The sequence below is a fragment of the Hirundo rustica genome, chromosome 10, assembly GCF_015227805.2.
Source record: "Hirundo rustica isolate bHirRus1 chromosome 10, bHirRus1.pri.v3, whole genome shotgun sequence".
Classification (NCBI taxonomy): domain Eukaryota; kingdom Metazoa; phylum Chordata; class Aves; order Passeriformes; family Hirundinidae; genus Hirundo; species Hirundo rustica.
The window spans coordinates 12994846-13021123 of record NC_053459.1 but is presented as its reverse complement, the minus strand read 5'-3'; the positions used below and the strand labels follow the sequence as shown (position 1 = coordinate 13021123).

The window sequence follows — 26278 nt, the reverse complement described above, 5'->3', positions numbered from 1 at the left end:
TTCTATTAAGGAAAAAAAAAAAAAGTATAGTTACAGATCACCCATGGGTTGGAAATTTTTTAACCCTAAGTGTAATACAAATAACCTGTGTGACTTCCTAAGGATTCCTAAGGATTTACTAAAGACTGTAGACTTGAAAATATATATACATATATATATATACACACACACACATATATATAAAAAATTATGAGTTACCACGGTGTGTATTCTACATAGGAAAAAAAAAAACAAACTCACCCCAAAACACACACACACACACACACACACACACAAAACAAACAAACAAACAAACAAACAAACAAAAAAAAACTAACCCAAACAAACAAACAAAAACCCACCTCCTAGTAAGTTAGCCCAAGATTTTGGAGCAGCCTACCACAATCCAAGGTAAGCAGGTTCCCCTGTAATTGGAATTTCCATCAACATTTTGCACTTTGTTTTTAGAATCAGTGTCTTCTTTCAGCCTTCAGCTTTGGGATTTATTTTCACTAGATCTGTCAGTTTGTCCATTCTCCACGCACCTTGGTGTTTAGAACTTTCTCATCTTCACAGCAGTAATTTAAAACCTAGTGAGTTGCATTCTCTGCCTAGTACTTTTTATTCCCCTGGTTTGTGGTTGATAAGTAGAATTAAAAAAAAAGTCAATTTAGTTTTAGGTGTCTTCAAACTCACACTGCGTATTCTTGTTTAAAGGATACAAGAGAAACTAGTTTATTTTCTGAAAAAAAAAAAAAAAGCTGATATTAGGACAAAGCATGCTGACCATTGCCTGAAACATTAAATTTTACCTAAAAGGGGTTTTTAAGACTTCTTTGTCTTTATGCTGTCACTGTGGAAAGCCTACAGGAGCAGGGATCCTCTATCATTCAATAAGTTCCTTTTCTTGTGCTCTTGATTTCATTTCTCTGAGCTTTGATGCATGTTTTACTCCAGTTGTAAGGAATGTATATATAAAATGCCACATGCATATGAGAATTTCAAATGTAAATGGATTTAAGCCCAAACTTTAAGGAGAGCCCTGTCCACAAAGAAAAATGATTCCCCATTAACTTTTAGACCTTTAATCTTAAAATGTCTCAAAATATCATAGAGGCAAACACATCACAGCCAGGATAAATCTTTCTAGTCTTCTTACTTTTTTAAAACAGCAAAGTTACACCTTCCATGGTAGCTTTAAAAAAGCACAATTATCCTGTGTTTTGCACCATATCAGTAATCCGTTCTGTGTGCAACTTTCAGATAAAAGCTTGTGGCTACTCCACTGCTCTCTTTTCCAAGTCACTTAAAAATGGAAAAATTGCAGCTGGAGAGGCTGGCCAGTAGAGGCCTCTCTAGATTTGCCTTATGATTAAGAACTCTGACTGCCTGGAATCAGTCGCAGTGAGCAAAAGTACTTGAAAAGATTCTGTGGCATGGAGGGGGAAAGATCACTTTTTAATGCCCTTTTAAGTTGTAAGATGTTGATTAATGTTGCCCTTTACATTAATGATGTTTCAAGTAAAAGAAAACAAATTTAAAATGGATAAATTCTATTGAGGATGCATTAATTAAACAGAGACTTTACCATATGCTGTGGCTGGAGTGCTTGCTGGCCTTTCTGTTGTTGTTACCTGTGTAAAATCCACCCCATCCTCTACATGAATGCCCAAGCTGAATAGCCATTTGAATGCAAGCTTTAGTTTGATTCGCCATACAAGGGGTACTGTGTCACTGTGTTTTCTTTCTAGGAGTCACTAAGTGATTTCTATATCTGTTGTCATGGTGATATAGCAAAGCAGGGGAAAATGGGGGCAACTCCAGGCTTTCTCTACACCCTCTGCACTAAGAACTAAGATGTTGTTAGCAGGCCTATAAAACATTGGGCTTTATCTGGGCCTTCTTTTTGTTCTCTGATTGTCAATAAAACTCATTTTAAGGGTAACAAGGACATCTAAATGTCATCTGTCACAGTGTTAGAGAGATTAAGTTTGTTTAGGAACTTGTGCTGGACAAAAGGCCACTATTTGTTCGGCAGATACAAAGCGGTGTTGGCCATCAGGAATCGTGATTTAGAAGGAGGCTGCATGGAGCATCCAGGGAAGATCAGCTCAGTTGCAGGTGATAGTAAGAGGCTCCTTGACATGACAGCATTTAAAACACTACCAAAACAAATATGGTTTTGAGTTAGCAGCGGGTTTATCAGGGTTTTGTTCTCTTGGGCTGTTGTTTTTGGGGTTTTTTTTTTGTTACTTATCAGCTTTGTAGACCGCAAGTTACTGGAGTAGCTGCATAGACCTGAGGGAAGAAAACAGCCATTGACAGTGGATGGCCTGTTTAAAAACATGACACACACACCTGATAGTCCTTGAATGAATAAAAAAAGAAGAGGGAAAGGAGGTTTTTCATGGAAAATCCAACAATAATAGGTGCTGCATTAACTCAGCATTTACTTAATAATGAGGCTAAATGGAAAGTACAGATTAATGAAGACATTGGTGTTATTAAAATCAAATCCTGCGGTTCATATGCTTTTCTTAATAATGAACATTGTGGCTATTGGAGAGGAAGAACAGGATTTTTTCTATTAATTTGGCACACATCCCAGATCTCATTCAACCAGAACCTATCCTGTGCAAAATGCAACCCATGGCCTTTATGTTCCACAGTCTTGCTGTTTAATATTTTTGTTAATCCAAAAAAAGGCTTTTCTTTTTTTCCAATTAAAGAAAAGGAAAGGGTGATCTTTGAGCCCAGATAATAACTAAATAATACAGACCAGCCACATTGATTTTAGCAGAAAGGTTGGTTGAAAAATGTCCCTAGAAGGGAGATGTGATGGTGTTTATTGCACTACAACTACATTTAATTCTGACATTTGTGTTTTGCTAATACAGTGAATGTATAATGCTGATTGATATATTTTGTGGCTTCTTGTGTATTTAGTGAGATCTAAAATGAAATATTCACGATGTGTATCTTGACAGGTAAAAAATATTTTATACTCATTTGGTAAGGTTGCTGTCGTTCCAACATCCAGCAAGCAGGATTAGAGATGCACCTGAACAATGGAGTTGGCAGAGTTGAGTGCTCATTTTGCCGTATGCTCAATGTGAAACATTTGTTTGACGTGGAAGGAAGATGGATAACCTGGTAGTGGGGTTTGTGCATGGCAGTACCCATTCCTCACTCAAGTGTTTCCAGTTATTGACCCAGCCATGTTCCCTGAGAGTCTGCAGAGTGAATGGAGGAGGCAAACATCGTGGTATAGGAGAGGAGATACAACCCATGGAAAGGCGTCCTGGTCCTGTCAGGTAGGCCAGAAGGGAGGAGCATGACGATGTTGTTTTTCCATGAATTAGGTCTTTCCCTCTAACAGTTTCCCCAGGTCGAGCCATCAGCTTGGTTGTGCGCATGGATGAGAATAACTCTGGCTGAAGAAGTAAGAGTTCCCAGAGCATGCTCTGTTAGCGTCTGTTTTCCTCATATCACAAGGCGGCATTAGTAGTGAAATTAAATGCAAACACTGCAGTAAATCCTCTAGGAGTAAACCTTGTCCAATACGGGAAGTAAATCCCCTGCTCTGTGTGACAGTAAAAATTAAATATGTGCTACTAGGTGTATGGTAAAACTCACTATAACATTTTCAGCCTTTGGACACTGTTTAAAACAGCCCAACCTCTAAAAGATATGTTGAGGTTGTTGCCATAAAGGACACCAACCACCATCACTATTTACTTGTCCCTGCCACAGAGGTAAGCAGAGGGTGCCTGATGGTAGAAGATCAGTATTGCTCTGTTGTCTCTTTCTATATCACTATGTCCAGGGAATGTAAAATTGTGGCAGGGAGCCTCTCCACCACCTACAGCTCCCTCCTGTGAAAGAGGCTTTCCCATCCAAGCAATTTACATGGTTTTCTGACGTCTCTGTGACCAGGCTCTTGCAAATTACTTATTACCAGGAGGCCAGAACTCAGGCTTTAGTGTTCAGTATTGAAATCAGTTGGCAGGAAAAAAAACATACTGTAAGGATGTTGTGAGAAAAAGAGGGTTTTTTTTTCCTTTGCAGACTGTTTTATGAACATGACCTGCCGCTTTTCTGTTTTCTATTATTTTAGCTATGTAGTCTGCTATTCATTCAGCTCCTCTCCACATTTTGCACTGAGCTACAAGACCAGAGCTGGTCCAGAAGTCAGGAGATCCTGTCTCTCTCCTCCCTGCTCTATTTGCTATGAAGGACATGTGTCAGTTTCTTTCTCTCTAGGGTGATGTTAGGGTTTATGAAGTGTTCATGGGACCTTGTTGGACCCTTGTGCTAAGGGCAGTTTGATGATGTGAAATGTCTTCTTACTGTGGAGTAATCTAAGACAAAGGAAAGAGTGACTTGATCCTTGCTCAGGTAGTCTGCGATTAAAACTAGTTTTTACATTTTCCTTCTCTGCCTCTGCAGTGACAAGTACATACAAGCTGTCACCTTGGCATCATTGGGACAGTTAAGTGCTACTCAGTGTAAGAAAGGGCTGCAGAATTGGGCCTCATTTAGGAAACGTTTTCGGGCCATCAAAAGCCTCACCCCTTCTCTGACTTCAAAGAAGATATTGCTTAGTATTATTAGAGCATTCAAACTGGGACACTCGTAGTAGTGCCAGGAGCAGAAAATGCTCCAGCTTCAATGGGCACTTTGCATCAGTGAGGTCTCCAGGAGCAGGCTGGCAGCCTTTGAGCTGCCCTTGTGCTGTTGGGAATAAGTGGGAAAAGGTGCCTGCAAGTCTTCAGGTGCACAGAACTCCTCCATTGGGGCCTGGATGTAGATTCCCTTCCCTGCACTGAGAAGCACCTCGTGTTGTGTAATGTATGTTTTTGATGTGACGTAAAGCCCAGAGGTAGAGCCAGTATTGTGGCTTGGTGGATGGCATCAGCATCTGCTGACATGAGCGGGAGCAGAGGGTGTTCGCCCACAGTGGGCAAGCTCAGACCTTTAGTGTTAAGTAGTGAAATTGCTGTTTGTACACCAACGACTTGAATGTTGTGGGAATATTTTAGAAGTTATTATAGCAACTGCTGAGAAATTGAAAGGGCAATAATAAAATTGTGTTCTTACCTGACACAGATGTTGTATATGGTCATAATTGGTAAGATGATTTTTTTGGTAATACTTGTTTTAGTGTCATTCCTGCTTGTGGTTTAAATAGTGAAAGAGCAATGAATTAAATGTCTACACTGCAAGTGTGTCACCTTCTGTTGGAATAGCAGGGAGTCAGAATATATTTTATTTTTATTAGTATTATGTCTAATGATTATATGGGGGATGCAACTGTTAAAATTCCCTTAGTAATGAGTTTCATGTGACATTTGCAAAACTAGTCCAATGAAAGAAGTTATTGCTATGTAAAGTTGATTCTTAAAAATAATATGAAAAAATTAACAAGACAGCAAAAATGAGTTTTAGTATACTTTTATAACTGTTCAGTTACTGTGAATTGCTAAGATTTGTAAAGATCTTTGAAGATGAAAAGCTCTGTGTAATATTATTATACTGGCTTTGAGAAAGTAAAAGGAAAAAAAACAGTTCATCCTGTTATAATCCTTTTAGAAATTTTAACAAATCCAACGGCTTTCAAGTAGTGGAAATATTTCAGAAAGTGTTACCACCACTACTGCTGTTGCTCCAGGCTATGTTATCATATACCATAGTGTGCATGGAAGCAAAGCTTAACTAAGGTCATTCTAATGAATTTTGAACAGTTACATGGACCTAATTTGGCTTTCTGTCCTGTATGAAAGGCAACCTCTTCATGCTGCAGCACCCAGCAGAAACCCCTGAGTCGTCTTATCAGCCTCATGTGCATTTTTCATCATCTGAAAGAGCTGCAAATAATGCTCAGCCTATGAACTCAGGGCATGTGTGTGCTTTTTCCATCTTCAGCGTAGCAGGCAGACAATAGGTTTTTTCAACCTCTAAAAAACTGAAAATGTATTTTTATTCTGCTATCTCCACTTCTGGCTCCAGTTTCAGTCTCTCATTTTTGTTACCAGATTTGAGTCCTTGGGTACTAAAGGACAGTGTTTGGCCAAATTCCTTTGGTGTCAGCTTCCTTCTCCATTCCCACGAGAGCTGTAGGGCTCCAGCATCATTCTAGGGAGCTGTGTCCCACTTGTTGACAGAAAAGAACAAGTTGAAATCCTGAACTGATGGGTTCCCATCAGCACTGCATGTCTGGGGAGCTGCTCGAGCTGAGTCCATCACGCTCAGTGCTCCTTCCAGCCCTACAACCTTCCTCCTACAGGTGCTATGGAAGAAACAGTTTTAGTGGGGAAAAACAGTAAACCACCCCAGGAACCAAGTCAGAGTGCCTGAAAGTAAGGGAGGTCTCAGAGATTTAATGTTCTTTACAAAATATTATTTCCCATTCTCTCCTAGGACTGTGGATATTCTTTCCTTTTTTAAAGTTCAACCGTGGTAAATTCTTGTACTCAAAGGAATCCAGTGTTGGTGAGCTCCAAAGTAATTGGAAACGAGAATTTCCATTTTGCAAAATATAAAATACAAAAATTGAAAGGAAAAAAATCTCAAAAGTTCCCCATTCCCATTACTGGTGAGAAATATTAATTGCTGATCACTGAGATAATTTGCTTCAATAGCATTTGATTGTTTCTTTTTAACATTTATCTCATAGAGGATACAATGAAAGATGCTGTATCAACACAGTAAAGTTTAAATGCAATGTTTTACTTTCTCTGAAAAGTGCTTGTTAGATTTATAACATTTGTAAATATTGTTATGGATACTTTGTTTAAAATGCTTCTCTTTTTAATACGGTGCACCATACAACAAAAAACTGAAAAATATTTTATTCAGCTCTCTACCATAGTTGAATTATGGAATGAAGATACTAAGTTTCTTTTTATCATTTTTGTATTTGCCATCTTTTCATTTCAGTGAATCCCTTGTTCTAAGGTGAAGTTTCTAATGTTTTCCAGCTATTCTGTTTTCATACTTGGATCATGTCCTTATGTGTCTCCTTTCTAATGTAACTAACCATGTGCTTTTAACTTTTCTTCAGGTGAGGGTTGATTTGGGGTTTTTTTTAGATTCTTGACTATTCTTAGCTATCTGGTTTTTTAATCAGCTTCCCATTTACCTCTGCATTACACCTTTTCTCAAAAGCGATTAGAAATAATGATGTATTTCTGAAAGAGCTTTATTGTTGTTAAAGTAATTTAATTATATTTTAATTTTTGCAAACATATTTGCTGGGTTTTTTCACTGTAATTCAATACTTTCACTAATAATGTTTATGTCATTTGTCTTTCTGAATGAAACATGAAAACATTTTAAAAATCACTAGATTAAAAAAAAAATCTGAAAATACCCATATATTTGCACATTAAAATATATTTATTATCATGGTAGCTCTTCACCCCTCTGACTTACATCTCTCCAAGGGTGAATGATAGTCATCTTTGGCTGTTTATGGTTTGTCTAATGAAACCAGGTGTGCTCTACATTGCTTTTGATTCTACAGCAGGAGTCTCACGTAGCTGTAATCTTGCTCAAATCCCCAGCACCAATATGCTTAAATTGCTCTGCATTTGTGTGCTAGCTTTTTACATTTCACATACCTGCATGTTCTTCACAGTGTTCTGAACATTGCCAAGCTGCTAAGATGCTTAATGGACTCTTACCTAAATGCCTCTGTCTCTTCCGCAGACTCATAGAAAGTTGAAGGAGTGAAAGCAGGGTGTTTGAAGGCATCTGAATGGGAGGCTTGGAATCATTTTGCTCAGCTTTAGGCACCCAGCGCTATCAGGAGGCTGATCTCTTGGGGTTTCCTCTCCTCCACAAGGAATGTTCAAGGGCTGCCAGTTTGCAGAGAGACAATATTGCAGGTTCCTGTGAGTAAATCTCAGTGCTACAGGTATGGGCAATTGTAAATATTCAGTCTTGGTTTGTTTCACTGAGTATATTTCAGTGGACTTTATCACATATGTATCACAAATATTGCATGATGTTTTGGCTTCCTTGTCTGTACTGCCATTGCAAGATCAAGACGTATTCATCTCAAGGCAGAGCTGTTGTTTCCAAGTACCAAGCATGACTGGATACGTGATTATTTTGGTTCTTGGAGCCCTTGCCTACTTTATATTTTTTTATCCAATTTACTCAACATGGTAGTTCTTAATTTTAATCATCTGCTACCTAAGTCAGCCTGATTTTTGCCTAAACATTCCATGGCTTTTTGTTTGTGATGCCTTTTCTCTGTATAGTGAACCCAAAGGGTCTGTTCCTAGATTTCCTCTCTCTGGTGGCAGCTCAGGAACTTGCTTGAGATTAAATACAATGTGAGTCCAGTGTCTTAAAAGTCTACTGTTTATTACTAAGTCCTCAGATCTGTCCAAAGAATTACATGGCAGCACATACCCTCAACTTCTAAATGGCAACAAATGTTGAGCAAGAAAGATTTCAGAGAGCTGAATTATCTCGTTAAATTAACTGGAACATTTTAATTTTTACTAGAGTTGAGTGAGCTTGAGTAAATATGACGAATTGGACGCTCACTTCATTTAGCAGACATCAAACACACACAGAACGTTGCCCAATTTAATTTAGCCCTGCCAAGCTGGGAAAATGCTTGTAAAACATCAGTGAAGAAGAAAAGGGCTAAAATTTACTCTCGGTTGAGAGTGCATGCATAAATTCCCTTGACATAAACTAGTGTTGTATATGTATGTATGTATATATACCATGAACCTTCCCTTAGGGAAAATCCTCCAAACACCTGCAAGCAGAATTTGTGCTACCATGAGTTATTCCCAGTAAAGTCAATAATAGCCTTCCTTTTTGTTCTAAATGGAATACGTAACTCCTGTCTTACACCAAAGGTTTATCTCCTTTTCCTCTGCTGTCTCTTATCAAACACATACCAGCACAGTCATTTGTTCAGTCATGCTCAGTAGAGTGGTTAGCTTTTTTTTTTTTGCTTTATCCCCTGAGCTTAATGGGCACATTTTGTGAAGAGTGAGCCAACCAGGTAAATAGCTGCTACTATGGAGCTTAAGAGCTACAGCTCTCAAATTAGGAGGTGCTTTTTGTCAAATAGGCCTCTGTAGCTCTAATATTAGTAACAAAACAAGGGCTTTTCAGACAAGAAAAAAATCTTTTGTCTGACTCTGTATCACACTTAACTCTGTTGCCTTGTCAAATATGTCAATGTTCATATTATGCAGCAGCATTCATCTGTGGATGCAAAAGTGCTTTGCAAATATTACCTCTTGAATACTTTTAATTTATATTTAACAACCAGGTTTGTGAGATGGTACTCAAAAAGCATCAGAGTGAACTATTTAAAAAGTTAGTATAAATAAATTATAGTTATTTATTTGCTTCCTGTTGCTCTATAGAAAGTTGTTGGCTTGAGCTCCAGGGCTATGTTACCTAAGCATGCTTTCAACAGCTTTTTTTCCTCCTTTTGTTTTAACACCTTGTCCACACATCTCTACATGCTTCTTGAATTCTAGTTTCAGCTTTTCTGTTGCTGTAATTGACAAACGTCTTCTGGTAGACCACCAGGAATGAGGTACACAGGAGGCAGAATACAGCCCTTAGTAGAGGTGTTATGGTCTCAAATGTATCCAACACACAAAAATAGTCTGTTTTTTCCATCTTTTAAACAAAATTTTATTAGGTTTTTTCATGCTTCAGAAGCATTAGCTGGAAACACTACTGAAGGAGTTCCTTGCCTTTGGGCTATGCAACTTGTCCCAGTGTTTTAAGGCATTTTTATTGATTTTTTAAGCAAATTTGCTTTGAGCACAGTCTTTCATCCTATGTCTTCTGACAACAAGGCTGCCTGTTTGCAGAAGGCAAATGTCACAGGCACATTATGAGTTTTAAACTGGTCTGTGAAACACTGCAGTAGGATGGCTTTTACTATTACACGTCTGAAACCGCAATAATAGTGAGCTACTTACCTGCTCACTGAAAACACACTGGATATTAGGCATTCCTTATCTCAATTTGTCAGCTAGTTTATTAGTTTAAAATTATTAAGATTTTTTAGTAGTCCATTTGCCCATTATGTCTGTAAGAAATGTTAGCTTTATGTCAAAGGAATGCATTAAGGCAAAGGGAAGTGGGGGGAAGCTGCAGGCAGGTTGTCTGGTGCTCTACTTCTTGGCTTCCCTATTGGTCTCGAGTATCAGAGCTAGTACGTGCTCGCAACACTGCCTTGAGTTTTCTGACAACTGCAGGTGATTTTTCCCTTTGAAAGCCAGGATTTTGGTACCCAAAGCTGGGTTGCCAGACTGACACATTTAAAGTCTCTGTTTTGAAGATCTTTGTTTTCGTCAGAGATGTGCACAGACAGTGAGTGAGTGAAATTGCATTTGGACTGTGTTATCAAGGAGCGGCTGATGCTGAATCCAGATGATTCTTGATGCCAGTTTGATGAGGAATGAGAGGTCCTGTTCATCCTTGGAGCACAATGCTGCTTTGGGCTGGTTTGTTTTAGGATATTTTCCAAACAGCTGTATTGTGTAAGAAACTCCCATTCAGGTATATGGGGCTAAAATAATTTGATGTGTTCCTAGGGCAGAGGAACACATCTAATTATAGCTTTTCTATTTTTTGAAAGCTAGGCCCACCCTAATGCTCTGGAGTTTTTGAACTTGCTAGGCCCACCCTAATGCTCTGGAGTTGTCTCCTGCCTGATGGGCTGCCACCAAAGCTCTAAAACCCTCTCACACAAAGGCACCACGGGACTCCCACCCTCGACATGAGCTCTCTGCCTGCCTCTGGCGCTGCCTGTCAGACCCGCTTCAGCTGGAATCAAGGCAAAGAATCAGCAGCACTAAATACTGCAGGACAAAGGCATAAACCAGCTTTGTAACCCTGGGCAACCTGGGTGTTTGCTGACTGACACTGTGAATGACAGCCCAGTTGTCACTCTAAAATATCGTCTTCTAATCATTCCAGATGTCACGCGACAAGATGATGGCTACTAAAAAGGGAATAATTTGGGAAAAGTCATAAAGCCTATTATCTCCTGCTGAAACCATTTCTCTTTTCAATTTCTGAAGTCACTGCAAAATAGATCCAGAATATCCCAAATGTAACATCTCACTGGTTTATTAGGAGAGGGTGTCCACTTAGAACTGCACTGGGCACCCCGTAACATTCCCAGAGAATGGCACCCCTGAGCTATGTCACTCCTTCATGTCTTGGCAGGTGACTCCAATCTGGCCATCCAGGAGCTGAAATGTTTCACCTGTTCCAAAATACAGCAGGCGGCAAAAGGCTGTCATAGTAGCTGCTCACACAGACAGCCTGACAAATCAGCGAGAGGGTGGAGATGATCACAACAGCAGCAGAGTGCAGTTTCTGGGTGGAATTCTTATTCTCCTAAACAAAGGAAGAAACATCTGAAAACATTGTTAGGGTATTTTCATTTTACTTAATTTATTCAATTGCATTTTAATTTCAGTATGAAGAGAGGACTTTATTCTGAACTTCAGGCTGAATGAAGGGCTGCACATAAAGGAAATGTAATTAATAAAAAAAGAAAATCTCTTTTGAGAAGGACAGCAAAACATAGTGGATGAAGTGGAGGAGAAAGAGAGGACAGAAAAGATGGAAAATGATAATATCTGAAACTTAAGCTTTAAATTCTGAAAGCATAGCCTGAACTGCTGAAGCTGGAATATATTTTGTCATCCAGACAAAACTAAAAATGAACTCCTAGACTGTTTCATTATAGCAGGTTGTTTTAAGGGCATAAACTGCAACTGGAAAATTTTCATCGTGTCAATTCCTTCCAAAATTTAGTGGAGGAGATTGCAGACTGTGAGCCAGAAAATTCTGTATGTCATTCTTGTAAAATATCTCAATGAAATACACTGAAAGGTTGTTGCCGAACTTGGTAGAGAAGACCAAAGTATGTTTAGGGCAACTATTCAAAGTCTCTCTCCTGTCAGCTGCACTTGGCCTTGTTATGCCATTGTCGCTCACACTGGCTGGGAACTGACTCTAATCAATTGCAATGAAAGTAGTGGAATAATTTACGTAGTAAGGCGTTAAATTTGCATGAATTTAGGCAGAAGATTGTAGTAATTTGTCTTAATGAATAATTTCATATTGCTTGCTATCTGCCTGAGAAATTCTAAAACGGTCAGATTGGTCACACTGAAGCATGGAAGAAACCCACGTAGAAAAAAAAAAATGTTTTCTGACTTGCATTTCTATTGGTGTGTCATGCAAGTACAGTTTCTTCTTAACTCATCAGTTACCCTTGCCAAAATATTTAATTTTATCATTTGGTAGTTGTGAAATTTTAGCATATCCAAAGAGCAGCTTGAATATAGCTGCAAAGGCTTGAACATCCAAACAGTGACTTGAGAAGTTTTGTGTCACAAGTTATGTTAAAAAATCATTCTGAATTCCCCTCCCATGCCACTTAGATAATATTGTTTTCTGCTTTTAATAATATTTTGGCCATGAATTCTCTTTGTCATGGAGCAAACATCAGAGCATCACAAAATGTGTTTATTTCAGATTTGTGTTCTTAACTCTCCCTTGAAAGTTTATCAAATTAGGTATTGGTTGTCAGTATCTGTGAATCTTAATTTTAGCATGGTTGTGTCTCACTATCTCTGTGTATACATATGTGGGGGTTTTTGTTTGCACATTCTGGATTCCTTCTAAATCTATAGAGGACATATATTTTTATACATACCTATTCATTATTAAGATCCCCCTTTTTAACTGAAATACAATTATTCTTTAATGTAACTACTCCATGTCTTGTGAAGCTTAGCTAAAAGGCACAATAATCAGCTGGTAACCAGTAAGTTTTTCTCAAGCTAAAGCTGAGCTATGTGCTCAGACTGTAGGAATTTAAAATCAAGGGGCTGTAAATGCTGCCCTTGCTTGGTAATCAAATCCTGTCTGAGAGCAGAACTGTTGCAGTGATTCCACTGTGGCAGGCTAAAGTTAGGAACCAGTAGGAAATAGAAATGTACAAGTGTGCACATCCATCTATCCATATATCCATCCATGTGCCTATAAACACTGGTTTTCTGCAGACAATTCAAGTGAATCTACCTATTTATGTATATTATAGCAAAGGACTTTGATATTCTACAAAACTGTACATGGATTTTTTTATTTGTAAACAGTTTTGTCATGTAAACAATAAAAATCCAATAAAAGGCTGAAAAAGTGCTTCAAATTAATTCTTTAAATATACCAGACATAACCTGTCATTTCATAATATTGGAGGGCAGGTTTTTCTGTTTCAGAAACTTCAGTAATTTTATGTGTTCTGATGACATTTTCTCTGGAGTTTTGCTGTTGTTTAAAAACCTTAAATGCAATCAGATACTTCAGTTTGTTAAATCACTTCGGTTGGAACTTAGATCAGTGTTTGCATAGTCCTTCTAAACCAGTGGGTCTTAGAGAGCTCTGATGTGGATGGAAAGTGTGGAATGAAACACTGGGCCTGTAAGAAGTAATAGCGAACAGCAGATATTGAAAAAATGTCTGTGAGGAACCAAAGGCAGTCAGTTAGTAAATTTATTACTGGATACTGCTAGCAGCAATTAAAAAAAAAAAACAACAACACCAACTTCTCCTCCCTCTGATATTTCAGCCATCCATTTCATATTGTTCCATTCTTTGGGTTGTATCACTAACACCACAACTCCAGAGAAGATCAAGAAACTCTAGGGTTGACTTGTATTTGTTACTGATTTTCTTTTATGAAATGATAAAGAAATGATAAAAAATGCTGTTTGTTATCTTTTTTCTAGCAATGTCACGCCCCCAAATACAGTTTAATTTGTCATTACTATGCTTTAGTGACTTGTTTTGAGCTCCCCATTTTACGTTTTGCTCAGTTTTCTATGGAAATTGCATCTGTCTATGCTTCCTCAAGACCAATAACTCACTAGGCATCTGGATTCAAAGAAGTGATATTACCAAAATAATGATTTTTTTTTTTTTTTTTTTTTTTTTTTTTTTTTTTTTTTTTAATCACAGCTTATTTTTTTTATTATTTGAACTGCATTGCAGTGCTTTAGAAACTGGTGGTTGGAAAAGTACAACCAAGCAAAGGAATCTCAACATACAAGCCTGGTTCCTCGCCTTTTCCTTACGCCTTTGCACTGGCTGCTGCAGGAAATAGGACCCTGCCAGAGACACCTTTGCTCTCATCCAGTTGTTCTTATGCTTAAATTTTCCACTTTGACTTCTCTGTTTTGCAGATAGCTGGATTACTGAAGGATAAAAGGACCAAAAGAAAGTTCCCTATTTTTTTTTTTTCCCCACACTTGTCTACTTCTCAGTTTACAATCTCTTCACTGCCCAGAAGGAGGAAAGAAAATGAAGAGAACAAATATTATGGCATCTTTGCTTTCCTGAGGCTGGTAATCCAGCCAGTTGCAGTCTCAGCCTCTTAGAGCTAAGTTTTCCCAGTAGCTTTAGGAATATTTCCTGCAGGCTTGGCTCTCCCATGTCAAAGCTGACAGAGGACCATGAGAGATTAGTTGGTAGCTAGCAATCTCTCATAATTTATTCCAGGATCTTTAAAGTTTTGTGTGATTTTCCCATAAAAGACCATTTTTCTAGAGCATGTTAGATGGAAAATATTTTGCAAGTTCATTAGAAGAATTTCCATTAAAAATCTGTTTGAGGGAGTTCCTTCCTGATTCTGAAAATGAAGTTATAAAAGAGCAGTCTTTTTTTAAGTTGTATTTGTACTGGGAATTCTCAGAAATCCCAGCCAAGAATTATTGTAGCATTGTACAAGGCTGAAATTCCCTGTAGCTCTGTGTTTAGCACTTGCTAATATCCCATGGCACCATATGCTTTTCCAGTCACATATTTACTCTATGTGACTGAAATGAATGCAAAATTTGCTACCTAGTTGAGTGAAATTAACTGTCTTTACTCATCTTGGTCAAACTTGAAAAACTGATTTATTTTTTATCTATAAAAATACTTCTGTTTACTCTTGATTTTTTTTAATTTTTGCTTGCTTGATTAAGTACCGTGTCCTCATGTGAAGCTTGGATAGGAATATTCTTGAATGTTTTGCTAATGTAAGTTACAGGCTTGGATCCATTTTTAGAATTTTTGGGTTCTTTTGAAAAATGTGAGATTTTAATTGATTTTAATTTTTCAGCATAGGAGTCCAACACTGTAATCCACACTTGAAGAATGATCGAGTGCTTTAACCTCATGGTAGTTCCCCTTGGAACTGTATTGTATTTAAAGGTTAAAGTAAGCCTTGATGAAAGTGTTTGCCTTTAGCTGTTCGTTGCTACTTTATCTATTGTTTCAGCTGTGAAAAGCTTTTTTTTTTTTTTGGTTGAGGTTTGTTTGTTTCTCTCTGCTTAACTTTTTCAACGTTTTAAAATTCTGCATTACATAAAGGTTTGAATTTTGGCTTCTCTTTGGAGTACTTTACAAGGACAGATATTACATGCTAAAATGCTTTCTATAAAACAGCTGTAAAAAAAAAAGTGAAGTAAGTCTATACTTTATGTCTTCTTGAAACTTTATTCTCTTTAAAAAGGGTTTATGTAATTTTACATAATTCTTTTGGCAGGAATGTTTATTGCCCAGCTGGGTGAAATTATTAATATACCCCTCAAGCTGCATTTTCAAAGATCAGTAATATATATATAAACCTCTTTGAGGGTCCTTGATATGTAGGATTTTTATTGGATACTCTTGTTCCACTTCAGTAAAAGGATGACACAATATGTTTACTTTTAAAAGTCTCTGACATCCTCCTGAGAATGTTTTGATAGAATGGCATACATTTGGTTACAATTAGTAAGCCAAACTATTTTCCATTGTTATCTCACTGTGTTTGTCTAGACCCTGTAAGGAGCTTTCAGAAAATACCCATCTCCATGTTTCATTTAATTGATTGCATGTCCAGTAGGATTATTCTATTTTATAAAGCTCCTTGTCCTTTTAGTTTTATCAGAGATTTTACACAAAGGCATGTGGTAGAAAGCAAAAGGGAAATGCTGGCATGGTTAAGCATAAAGAGATATTGTCCTTGTATCAGGGCTAATATTCCTCTGTGTGGGAAAAAATATCCATGTGTTCCTGCTTCTTCTGTGTGCAAGATGTTATACCCGAGGGCTGAAAGTAATAGTAGCTGGTGCGAAAGTATTCACCAATATCAAGTGCAGATGAAAGCTTTTGGAGCCAACTGAAAGCTGAGTTAATAATTCTTCAGCTTAATAGTTGAACTTGCACTCTGTCTGGCATAATAAATGATGGGTGACTTAATTTTATTTGAATTCTATTAGCAGTGTGATTAAAAGACTCAAATCCCTATCTGACACCTTCACTTTGTTGTTTTGGTTTTTTGCCATTTTATATATAATCTAGAGTCTCATCTTTCCTTTTGTATGATAGCTGAAATACATCTTTCTGTTGAGTATCTTACTTTCTATTTGGAAACTGATAAGTCTCAGCCAAGATGATTGTCCATCTGTTTGGGTGGTAGACATTGGTACCTTGCTATGTACATCCCATATTGCTTGCAGTTGTTTGGAGGTTACATGATTAAGCTGGCTGTAATGTGAATTAGTGTCTATGTCGCAGAAATTCCCCATGCAATTATCACCCCTTGGAAATGCTGCAGTGCCAGATTTAGGCCTGATAACAAGAACTGGTCTTCTGTGCCTCCTTTAATCATCCTCTTTTGTTTACGCTGTTTTTGGAGAAGCCACTGATCACAACTCCTGTAACAGTAGGTACACTGTTACAGGTACACACTGGCAGCAGAGGAATGCAGAGCTTGTAGTGCTATTCTTCTTCATAAACCTGTGTCCCTGAAGTCAGTCTCCTGCATCCCTACCTTGTCAGACTGGTAAAATCGTGCTGCTTTTATGAATTCTTGGTGGGAGCAGTCAGTACCGAATTGAATAATTCCCTTTTGAATTGCATCTTTAACAAAACAATTCTTGAAAAGATCTGCTGGGTTTCAGATGGGTGCACAGGAAGAAAAGTGTGAGAAAGAAAATTGTCCTCCAGAGGAGGGAGAAGCAGCTGCCTGTGAAGCACTTTCTGCAGTTGTCGCCTCTGCTCCATTGGCAGGGTGGGAAAGGACAGACCTGCCCCGAGCTGTCCCCTGTCCTGTGCTGCCCTCCCAGCAGCATGTCAAGGGAAGGTCTCAGTCGTGGGTCTCTGCAGCACAGCGCACAGCTTACACCTCAGCCACCTCTGCACCAACATCTCTGTGCAATGAAATCGCAGGACTGGTGTCTCCAAAGCTGGAACCAAGGGTATGGGCCCCTCAGTGCATTTCTGCAGCAGTGTCAGTCCTTTCATTTCCTTGTCATCGCAGCTGAGGGAGTTGTGTCAGTTCATGTTCTCTAGAGCAGTTTGAATTCAATTTAGCGAGTGATTAAGTTACTTTGTGTGAATTGGATGCTGGTAGGAATGTTTGTTCAAAGGGTTAACTTAACCTTCCCCAAGGTTGTAACAGACACTAGAAGATCAAAAGCTCCTTCAGACTCTCAAAGAGAGAGGAAAAAAAGGAATGCTTGCTGTTACAGTTTTCAGTCAATGTCTTCCTTCTGGGAAGCAGGTTTGTGTTCAACATACTTAAACTCATGATACAAACAACTCATTTTGTCTCTAATCTTAAACATAATTTGTCTGGTTTTTCTGTTCTTCAGATTTATGCAGTAGCCATGTTTGTCAAAGTATTTGGCACCAGTGACATCATCTCTGTTGAAATGCCAGATAGCGTGATGAGTCCCAGATGTTAACACACAGCAAAAGTTGAGAAATAATGAAATATAAAGATCAACTGTAACAGCTAAGAAGGTAATAAAAAGTGATTCTCTCTTCTTCTAGCATTTAAAAACAATATTTTATGTATTTTTGAGGTTTGTTTTGCATACATGATCGGTTAGGGACTGTGCTCACTCTTAGGTGTGTACATGAGGACAGGCTGAGATGTGAATTTGGATGAATGCTGAATAAAGCATGATTTACTTCATAATTGCACTATTTCTTTTGTGGTTTTTCCAGTCTTTTACACTTTGGTTGTGCAGATTATGGTATATGCAGAATGTGTGTACTGAGATCTAAATGTGCCTCTTAACTGCCAGGATTTAATTTGTCATTTGGATAAGGGTCTTGCATGGTTATGTCAGCACATCATGTTTTCTAATGCAACATGACATTCCAATCTATCCAAGAGTCGCACCACTTCCTAATGATATGTCATCTCTGTGAAATGTAGAAAGGATGTGACTTGCTGTGAATCAGGCTTGAATTTTTTATTTTAATTTTAAAATACAATCCCTCTCTATGCTCCAAAAGTAGCCTTCAAAGAAGTATGGTTTAGTTTCTTAAGGGTAAAAAACATGAAGGTTCTTGGTTTCATAGTGACCACATATCTACCCAGGAGCCTTGTACTGCCTGGTAAAGGAAGTATTAACAAATAATACATTCTAAGCATCCTCAGATGGATAAAGCTGACCTGACTAATATTTACATGCAAATATTAGGCGGCAGAGATGCTGCTTAATTTTCTGCCAATAGTGAATACTTTGTTTAGATCATTCTGTTGTCTAGATAGTGTTCACTATCTTGAAATTCCCATATCTGCAGTTAAAAAATTGACTTGGAAAAGATGTTTCCTTAATTTATTGCAGCAGTTCTCCAGTTCTTATAGGCATAACAAAAGTTTTATTAAAATCACAGAGAGGAAAAAGGAAATTTAGACTTTCGATATTGGGGTATTGCATCCTATAAAGATGATTAATGAGTTGGATGCATAACTCATATGTCATTGTCTTCTGTTACAAGTCTTCATATTAGAAAAAAATATAGAAATACATCAAAATATAACGCTGTTTTAGTTCTTCTTAGCAGATTATCCTTAATTTCTTTGTTTGGAGTGAATGTTTTGGCATTAGTCTCAATACAAGTTTTCTCAAACCTGAAAGCAGCAGTGATGAAGTTTGTGGAGTTGGTTGTGGTGCAGTTTTCACTGTGCTGCTGAGTTCTGAGTCAGCCATATGACATTGACATCCCTGAGTATGTGGGAATTATTCTGAAATTATTTGGATTTCTCTTTTCTTTCAGACTGCATGCTAATTTGGGAATAAACATTAAAACCCAAATAACTCATATTGTTCTTTCTGTTAATAGGACTGTACTCAGTTCACATCTGGTGATGAATGATACAGGAAGAATATGGGGTTTTTTCAAGGGTTCCTAAAGCTATTGAGACTTACAGGTGAGGCTTTCTGACACCTTTACTGAACCCAGCGTGTCCACAGGACTCTGCTAGATCTCATTTTCAAAATTACTTATGTTAGGGGTATAATTCCCAGTTCTGAAAGCAGCTTGGATGCTTAGTACATTAGATCTCACTGACCTTCAAAGGGACAGCTAAGCATCTATGGTCAAATACTGAATGTAAGAGGAGCCTGGTAGGATTCTTCTTACAGTGTTTCGTCACCTCATTCCTTTGAAATCACTTTAAACATTTTCCTTCAATTTAAAAAATGGTGTATGGATTTCTAAATCATATGTGTACTTAAGAAGATATTACCTGTAATTTATTTAAACTTTGTGAATACTCCAGGAAAAAGGTGTGTTGTGGATGCATTGTGTTAGCAGGAAATGTATGCTATGAATTTTGGGACAAATCTCGGGGTTTTGCCACTGATGTGTCATTTTTAGTCATTATTTGCTGAGCTATATCATTAGAAATCTGAGTCACATAGACCATGCTTAAATTACATATCAGATAACCCAAGTTTTTAAGGCAAGCTGATGTAATATAGCATCACTTTAAGCAATTTATGCCACTGAAGATCAACCCCCTCAAAGTCCTGCATCCTCCTGAGTGGAATTATTTCACCTTCTCAAGTCTTTTCTTACTTCTCATTTTAGTCAGGACCCCCTACCTCCCTATCCCTGGTTCAGCTGACTGGCTTGTGGCACTGATGCAATTATTGTCTCCATATACACTCTACTGTTAGTCTTAAAAAATGTAAAAATTTCACCTGAAACACAAACATACCTGTTTTAGATATTGTGTGAAAATGCTGAAGAAGAAAATCTTAAGGGGCAAGACAGAGAGAAGTTTGCTGTGGGGTGAACAAAATGTTAGTTACATACAATATTTTTTCTCTGCTTTAGTGTCATTTTTATTTGCTGAACAATTAACAGGTTTTCAAACAGCTTTGCCGGTTTTACTTTTTTTTTTTTTTTCATACCTCCATCCATTTTCCAGCAGTCATTCCCTTTCCCTTCCATTCTTATGTCCAAAGAACTATGCTATGACATGCTGAAAAATATTTACTAAGGTGATTAAAAGTCACGTTCACAGTTATTGATTACACACCCACTGACTTCTTGTCAGGCCACTGTATTTATGCCAAACTGTGTTATCAGACTCTCTGCCAGCATAGCTTTACTGCAGTGGCTTTTCATCAGTTCTGCTTAAAATACATTGAAAAACATTTTCCAGAAGACATGCATGTAATGTCTAGTACAGGCTTTGCAGCTGTCTCTATAATTCTTAGAAAGGTGAAAAAGCAACGACTTAACACTCTGTACCACCCAAGTCTGATTTTTTTTTTTTTTTTTTGGTCTAAGGTCACCTTATCTTTGTAGAACTTGGAAAATGATCATGAATATTTATGATGGCATCAAAAAATCAAGCAGCTGCAAATTGTTTACAACATTTTTAAGAATACGAAACTAGCTTCTACTATAAATGAAGTACATCTATAAGAACTGGATGAAAACTGAAAGCTCTTTGGTTCCATCCTAGCCTCTTATGTACCTGAGAGCTGAAAAATCTTTAGTAGCATGGTTCCAAAACACTAATGTGGTCTGTATAGATAAAAGGTAAAACCTGAAGTAAAACATCAAATTAATCATTCTAAAGATAGCATATGAAAATAGTTTAATGAAATATTAATCTGAAATAGATGCCATAAAACTTTATGGAAACTTTCAAAATATTGAATCACAGTCTGTCTAAAATTTTATTTTCATTATATTTGTTTCCTGCCTTTAGAAAAATACATTTTTCCATTACGCAGCAGTTCAGAAGTGCATATTTGAAAAAAGTACACATTAAAAAACTACACAATATTGTCTTCAAATATTTGTTGGATTTTTCTCTTACAGAACCATGATTTACAATCTGCTACAAATTTAATAACTAGCTGGAGAAATAGGCAGAAGTAAACAATTTTAAATCTTGGCACTGCTGCCAAATTGCTATTTAGATGACATTTATTGTATGAAAACATCAAAATATTTGGTTTAGTTCAAACTGGAGGAATAATGTGTGTGCTTTAGATGAGGCACACTATTTGCCTAAAAATTATCTTGAATGAAAAGGAAAACTGTTCAATCCCCAGGACTACAATGTTCCAACTTTTTCTTGCCAAGTGCTGCCACCAGAGCCGTGGTGACAGCCGCCTCAGCCTGCAGCTCTGCACGGGCTCACATGTCAGGGGGCAGATCCTTGCATATCACTTGTGGTATGTGGATTACAACTTGGGAGTGCTGTATTGAAGCTCTTAATCCATTAAAATGCAACCATGCGAATAAACAAACTATCTTATTTAGAGATTACAGTGTCATTTTACCTCTCTTTGGGAGGTTTCGCATTTTCTGTATTGGGTTTCTCCATTTCTCCCTACCCATTAAATGCCACTTGCACTGTCACTAGGGTTTTTCACTGAAATACTTCTGACTTGGAAAGCATGTTGGATTTTAGGGTGTTCCCTGTTTCATGTTTAAAGAATAATTCAAGGACCTGTATGCTCAGAGGTGCCTGTCCACTTTGCAAGAGGATCATTGTCTATCAGATAGTTCAGTCCGTTCAATATGCAGAACAATAAACTCCATTTCTTTACCTGCTGCCCAGCATTACAGACTGTCACAGACCATCCACCCCTGAGCAGCATTGCATTACAATTCAAGTAAACCTCCTTCAACCAGCATGCAAGCCTTCATCAGAAGGCAAAACGCTAGTCTGAGAGGATAATAACTGAGACATTCTTTTAATAAGGACCATTTTTAAATGTTAAGAATGACTTGTTTTAATTGCAGGAGAGGAAAGGAACTCCTACCAAGAGTCAAAGAGATCCCCCAGAGCTCTCTGAAGTCTTCAAATTGTCTTGTATAGAAATGCCTGAGTATCAGAAATGAACAAAGGTTATAAAATCTTTCCAGCCGTCTCACTGTAAAGTTCATCTGAGGAGGTTATTCTCTTCTACAGTTAAAAATTTGGTTTTAGTTTAAAATGAGATGCCTGACCACTCTATTTACTAAACCATGAGACACATTTTATAGACCCAACTTTTGCTGAGTTTGTGTAAGCAGGGATGCAGAACAATTACCATTCATCCATTCTTTTCAATCTCCTATACAATATCCACCTGTTCTGTCAGACAGCAGGAATGTTTGCCACAAATACAGACTACTGCAGTGACAGCAGCAGGTGTATGGCAGCAACAACTAATCAAATCAGCTGAATGGAGGTGTGAACCACATTGCACTTCTGTGCAGTGAAAATGAGCAGAAAGGACAGAGCTAAACGGTGGGGAATTTTTGTTTTGTTTTATTTTTAAGATCTTGCTTTTAAATTATAGGCAGTGCAACTGGTAAGTGCAAGAAAAAATAATGAGGACTTGAAAAGAAAATGACACTTCATCCTTCCTGCAAAGGACAGGCAGTGTGACATAGGTATAAGAGACACCCATTGTAATCACTCTCAAAAAGCAAGGCATGGGTTTTGATTTTCCTAAAGAAGCAAATGCAAAAGAACTCTTGTCTGTACCATATGACTCATGATGCTTCTTTACCAGGCTTAAAGAGAATTGAACTTGAGTAATAGCACCATTAGAGCTCTTTACCAGGAGCTAGTTCCTGTGGTTTCACTGGGTCCAGCTGCTGATGACTCACAGAGGAAGTGGCAGAGATTAGGTGCACAGGGAAAAAATCAGAACAGCTCAGAAATAAAGCAAATCAACCAAGCATTACCTTTTGTGCACAACAGAACAATGGCTTAACAACTAAGGTTCAAAATGATCTGTCTTATTCCCCTCATTTGTGCTATTCCTGTTGGAAAGACCACCAGGAAACATGTGAACCACTGTGGAATACACACTGTAATCCATGGAACATCTCAATTAATATTCCCTCTTGACTACAGCTAGAACAATAGATAGCATCAAGCAGTTTAATCTCCAGCAATAATGCCTTTTGTAAGATCAAGAGGTCTTTCCCTTGAATTAAGGTTTAAGTGAGGATTTTGAAAATTAGTTAGATATTCTGCACAGTGTCTAGTGGTGGCTACAGGTTCCATAACTAGGTAAAATGCAAAGGCACTGGTTTTCATTAGAAATATTGTTGTTAATAGTTTCTCCTCTGTGAATTGACACTGATTCCCTGTAGAAGAGAATTAATTCCTCCAAGAGGCTTTGTTACAAACTAATATATACAAGGTTGTATAAAATTTAAACATTGTCTCCTATACTCAGTCTTGTGCTTCAAAAAAAGTATGTCCCCAGCAGCAAAAATTTAAAATACCTAACTTAAAAGGGAAGATACAGGAGGAAATATTCTGGCTCTTGTTTAAATTACTATTGTACAATAGTAGTGCTACTGTTAGATCATATCACTACAGCCTTAGACACATAGTTAAGGGGATATGTTCTTGGAAATTGCAAACAGTTTAAGCTCTAAACTGCTCGGGGGTGGAGATCTATCTGATTGACATAGATGGATTGATAAAGTTGCTTATTAGAAAAACATACAACTATTTTGACTAGATTATACCAGTTCTTAAAAAAAAAGAAAAAAAAAAACTTTTGGAAAAATAATATTATGTACTAAAACACCCTAGAAAAAAAATTGCTGATTTTTCTAGGTCAATGATTTATCCTTGTTTTTAAAAATAAATTGGACTAGACAATTTCACCCACGTTCCACTTCTTATTTTCCATGAGAATTTCAGAGGCAAGATCAGTTAGTAATTATTCAGAGATGCATTTTATAAACATTTGCTGTAGTGATTAATGTGTGACAATTCACAACCACCTCTTTAGATTATCAAGCAATGCACTTTACTTTACGTGTTTACCATCGGCTGGCATTTCGAACCCCACAAGGTGACTCCGTGACATTGGTGCATGGCCTCTGCCACACAGAGTTTCCAAAAGGCCCACGCTACCCTGAGCTTCAGGTGTGCTCCAGCTTATGCAATAAGCACTGGAAAAAATATTGCCAATAAAACAGATGCTTCTCCTGGTGTTTTCCTGTGTGGAAACCAACTATGAATTCACTCCATGGCGTCTGTTCTCCCCAGCGCCACGGCTGCATTGTGTGCAGTGAGCAATAAGGGCTGCATTTGGGATAATGAAGGTTGTGCTGTGCAGGGGAGGTGCCAAATCTGTGGCACGTGGGGTGCCTGGGGCTGTGTGGGGTGCTGCTGCCCTGGGCCACCAGGGACCCTGGGGAGAGCTGCGCACCAGCTGTCCTGGAAGGCATGGAATTCTTCTCTGAATGCAGCCACATGGCCTTCATGCACTCCGGAGCACGTGGATGGATCAGGTCAGTTCATTTACTTTTCCCTCTTAAAAGTCCTTTATTTCTGTTTAAATATTTTCAATCATCTCGTCCACGCTGACTTTTCGGCACATAGGTGAAGATAAAAGGGATGAAACCTTATTCCTATCAATGCCATCAATATCGATTGAGGGGGGAACGGAGGTGAAATGGAGTTAATATGCATTAGAAATTGTTTATTTGATACTGGTATACTATCCCTTTAAGATATGCTAATATGAACTGCTGTCAATACAACATCACTTAGTTGGTTTTCATCTGGACCTCAGAGCACAACAAAATTATTACTACATAAATCTCTACTAATTTACTCTAGATTATGATTCTTTCATCAACATGCACATATAAATTATATCATTAATCATAATGATTTCTTTCAGTATTCATATGTAGTTTCTTGGGAATCCCACTGTAATTCAGCATGAATTAATGTCCACTTATTGGAAAGCACTACCTACGCTGATATTTCTAAGGGACAAAACCAACAACTGTGATGCATCTTAAACTACAGCCTAAATGACCGGGGTGCTGGTAAACAACCGCCAAAGGAGCGCCGCTGCAGGTAAAGGAAAGTTGTCTTAAAAGCAGTTTGTTCCAAAGCTCATTAGGCCAGATGGCAGCCTGTCTTCCAGGAGCACGTAAAGCACTTCTAAGGGAATGGGGAGACTTCTCTCTCCTTCACCCTGCCCTAGGGAAGAGCAGTGTGAATACGCAGAGTGAGGGGAGAGCTGAAGCAGGGGGGCATTGCTAAGCACTGGAGGAGGCAGTGTAAAACCATCTGCTGCACTTTTTTGACAGGGCAGAAGCAATAATGACTCCATCATTCTTAACAGGTAACACTTTCTAATTGGCCTCAACAATAAATTTTGCTGAGAGAAACAGCAGTATTCATCCACATTTCTGCAGAGTGGATTTTAGCCATGAATTTCGTGCTTTGAAGTGGCTGGCCCAATAGAGTATATAGGTCAAGGACCTGTGGGTGAGATGCCTTGGCCTCAGTTTCCCTCACCTAAGAAATGCAGCTGCCTCCTTGAGAAGTGCTGTGCCCTTTCTGGAGGTGAAGTAGGATACTACTTAATCTAGCTATCAAATATATAAATGGAACATACATATATACATATGCATGCTTCATAAGTGAGACAGTGAGGGGGAAAAAAAGGAACTTCTGACTATAACGAAAGATTCATTAGGAAAAATGAACTAATCAGTGCTCTCCAAGGAGAAATTCATTCTGTTTAGGAGGCCGTACCCTCTGCTGCTGCACATACTTAATATAATTTATATTATTATTTAAATCACTGCGTAAATTTTAGATACTTTTAAAAATCAAGTTAATGGACCATACTTTACTGCTTAGCATCATTTATATCAAGAATTAGTGTCTGTGGAGATAATATACGCTAACACAGAGGAGAAAACACAAACAAGCAAATATCATAAAATTCATCTGTAGCATGGGCTTAAAATACAACTGCAGAAATGAGCCCTTGGAAGAGTTGTGTGTTGTGTGGTACAGCCTTTCCTTTGAGCTGTGTGCATCCCTGTGTGCACAAGGTACTCTTGAACCACTTAACCACCACACAAGGGGCACAGCCTTGCACCCAGCTGCCATGGCAGAATATTTATCCTACTGGGAAATGTCTCCCTCCCCTCACTTGGTTTG

The 26278-nt window shown here is 38.1% G+C and overlaps 1 long non-coding RNA gene across 1 annotated transcript; it reads left to right on the top strand.

Annotated features, from left to right (window-relative positions):
- The first annotated feature begins 17690 nt into the window (after nucleotides 1-17690).
- LOC120757328 (uncharacterized) lies at nucleotides 17691-22285 on the top strand. The gene is made up of 3 exons (XR_005702464.2): nucleotides 17691-17829; nucleotides 19165-19252; nucleotides 22096-22285. It is a non-coding gene; the product is annotated as an uncharacterized LOC120757328 (long non-coding RNA).
- Nucleotides 22286-26278: the final 3993 nt, after the last annotated feature.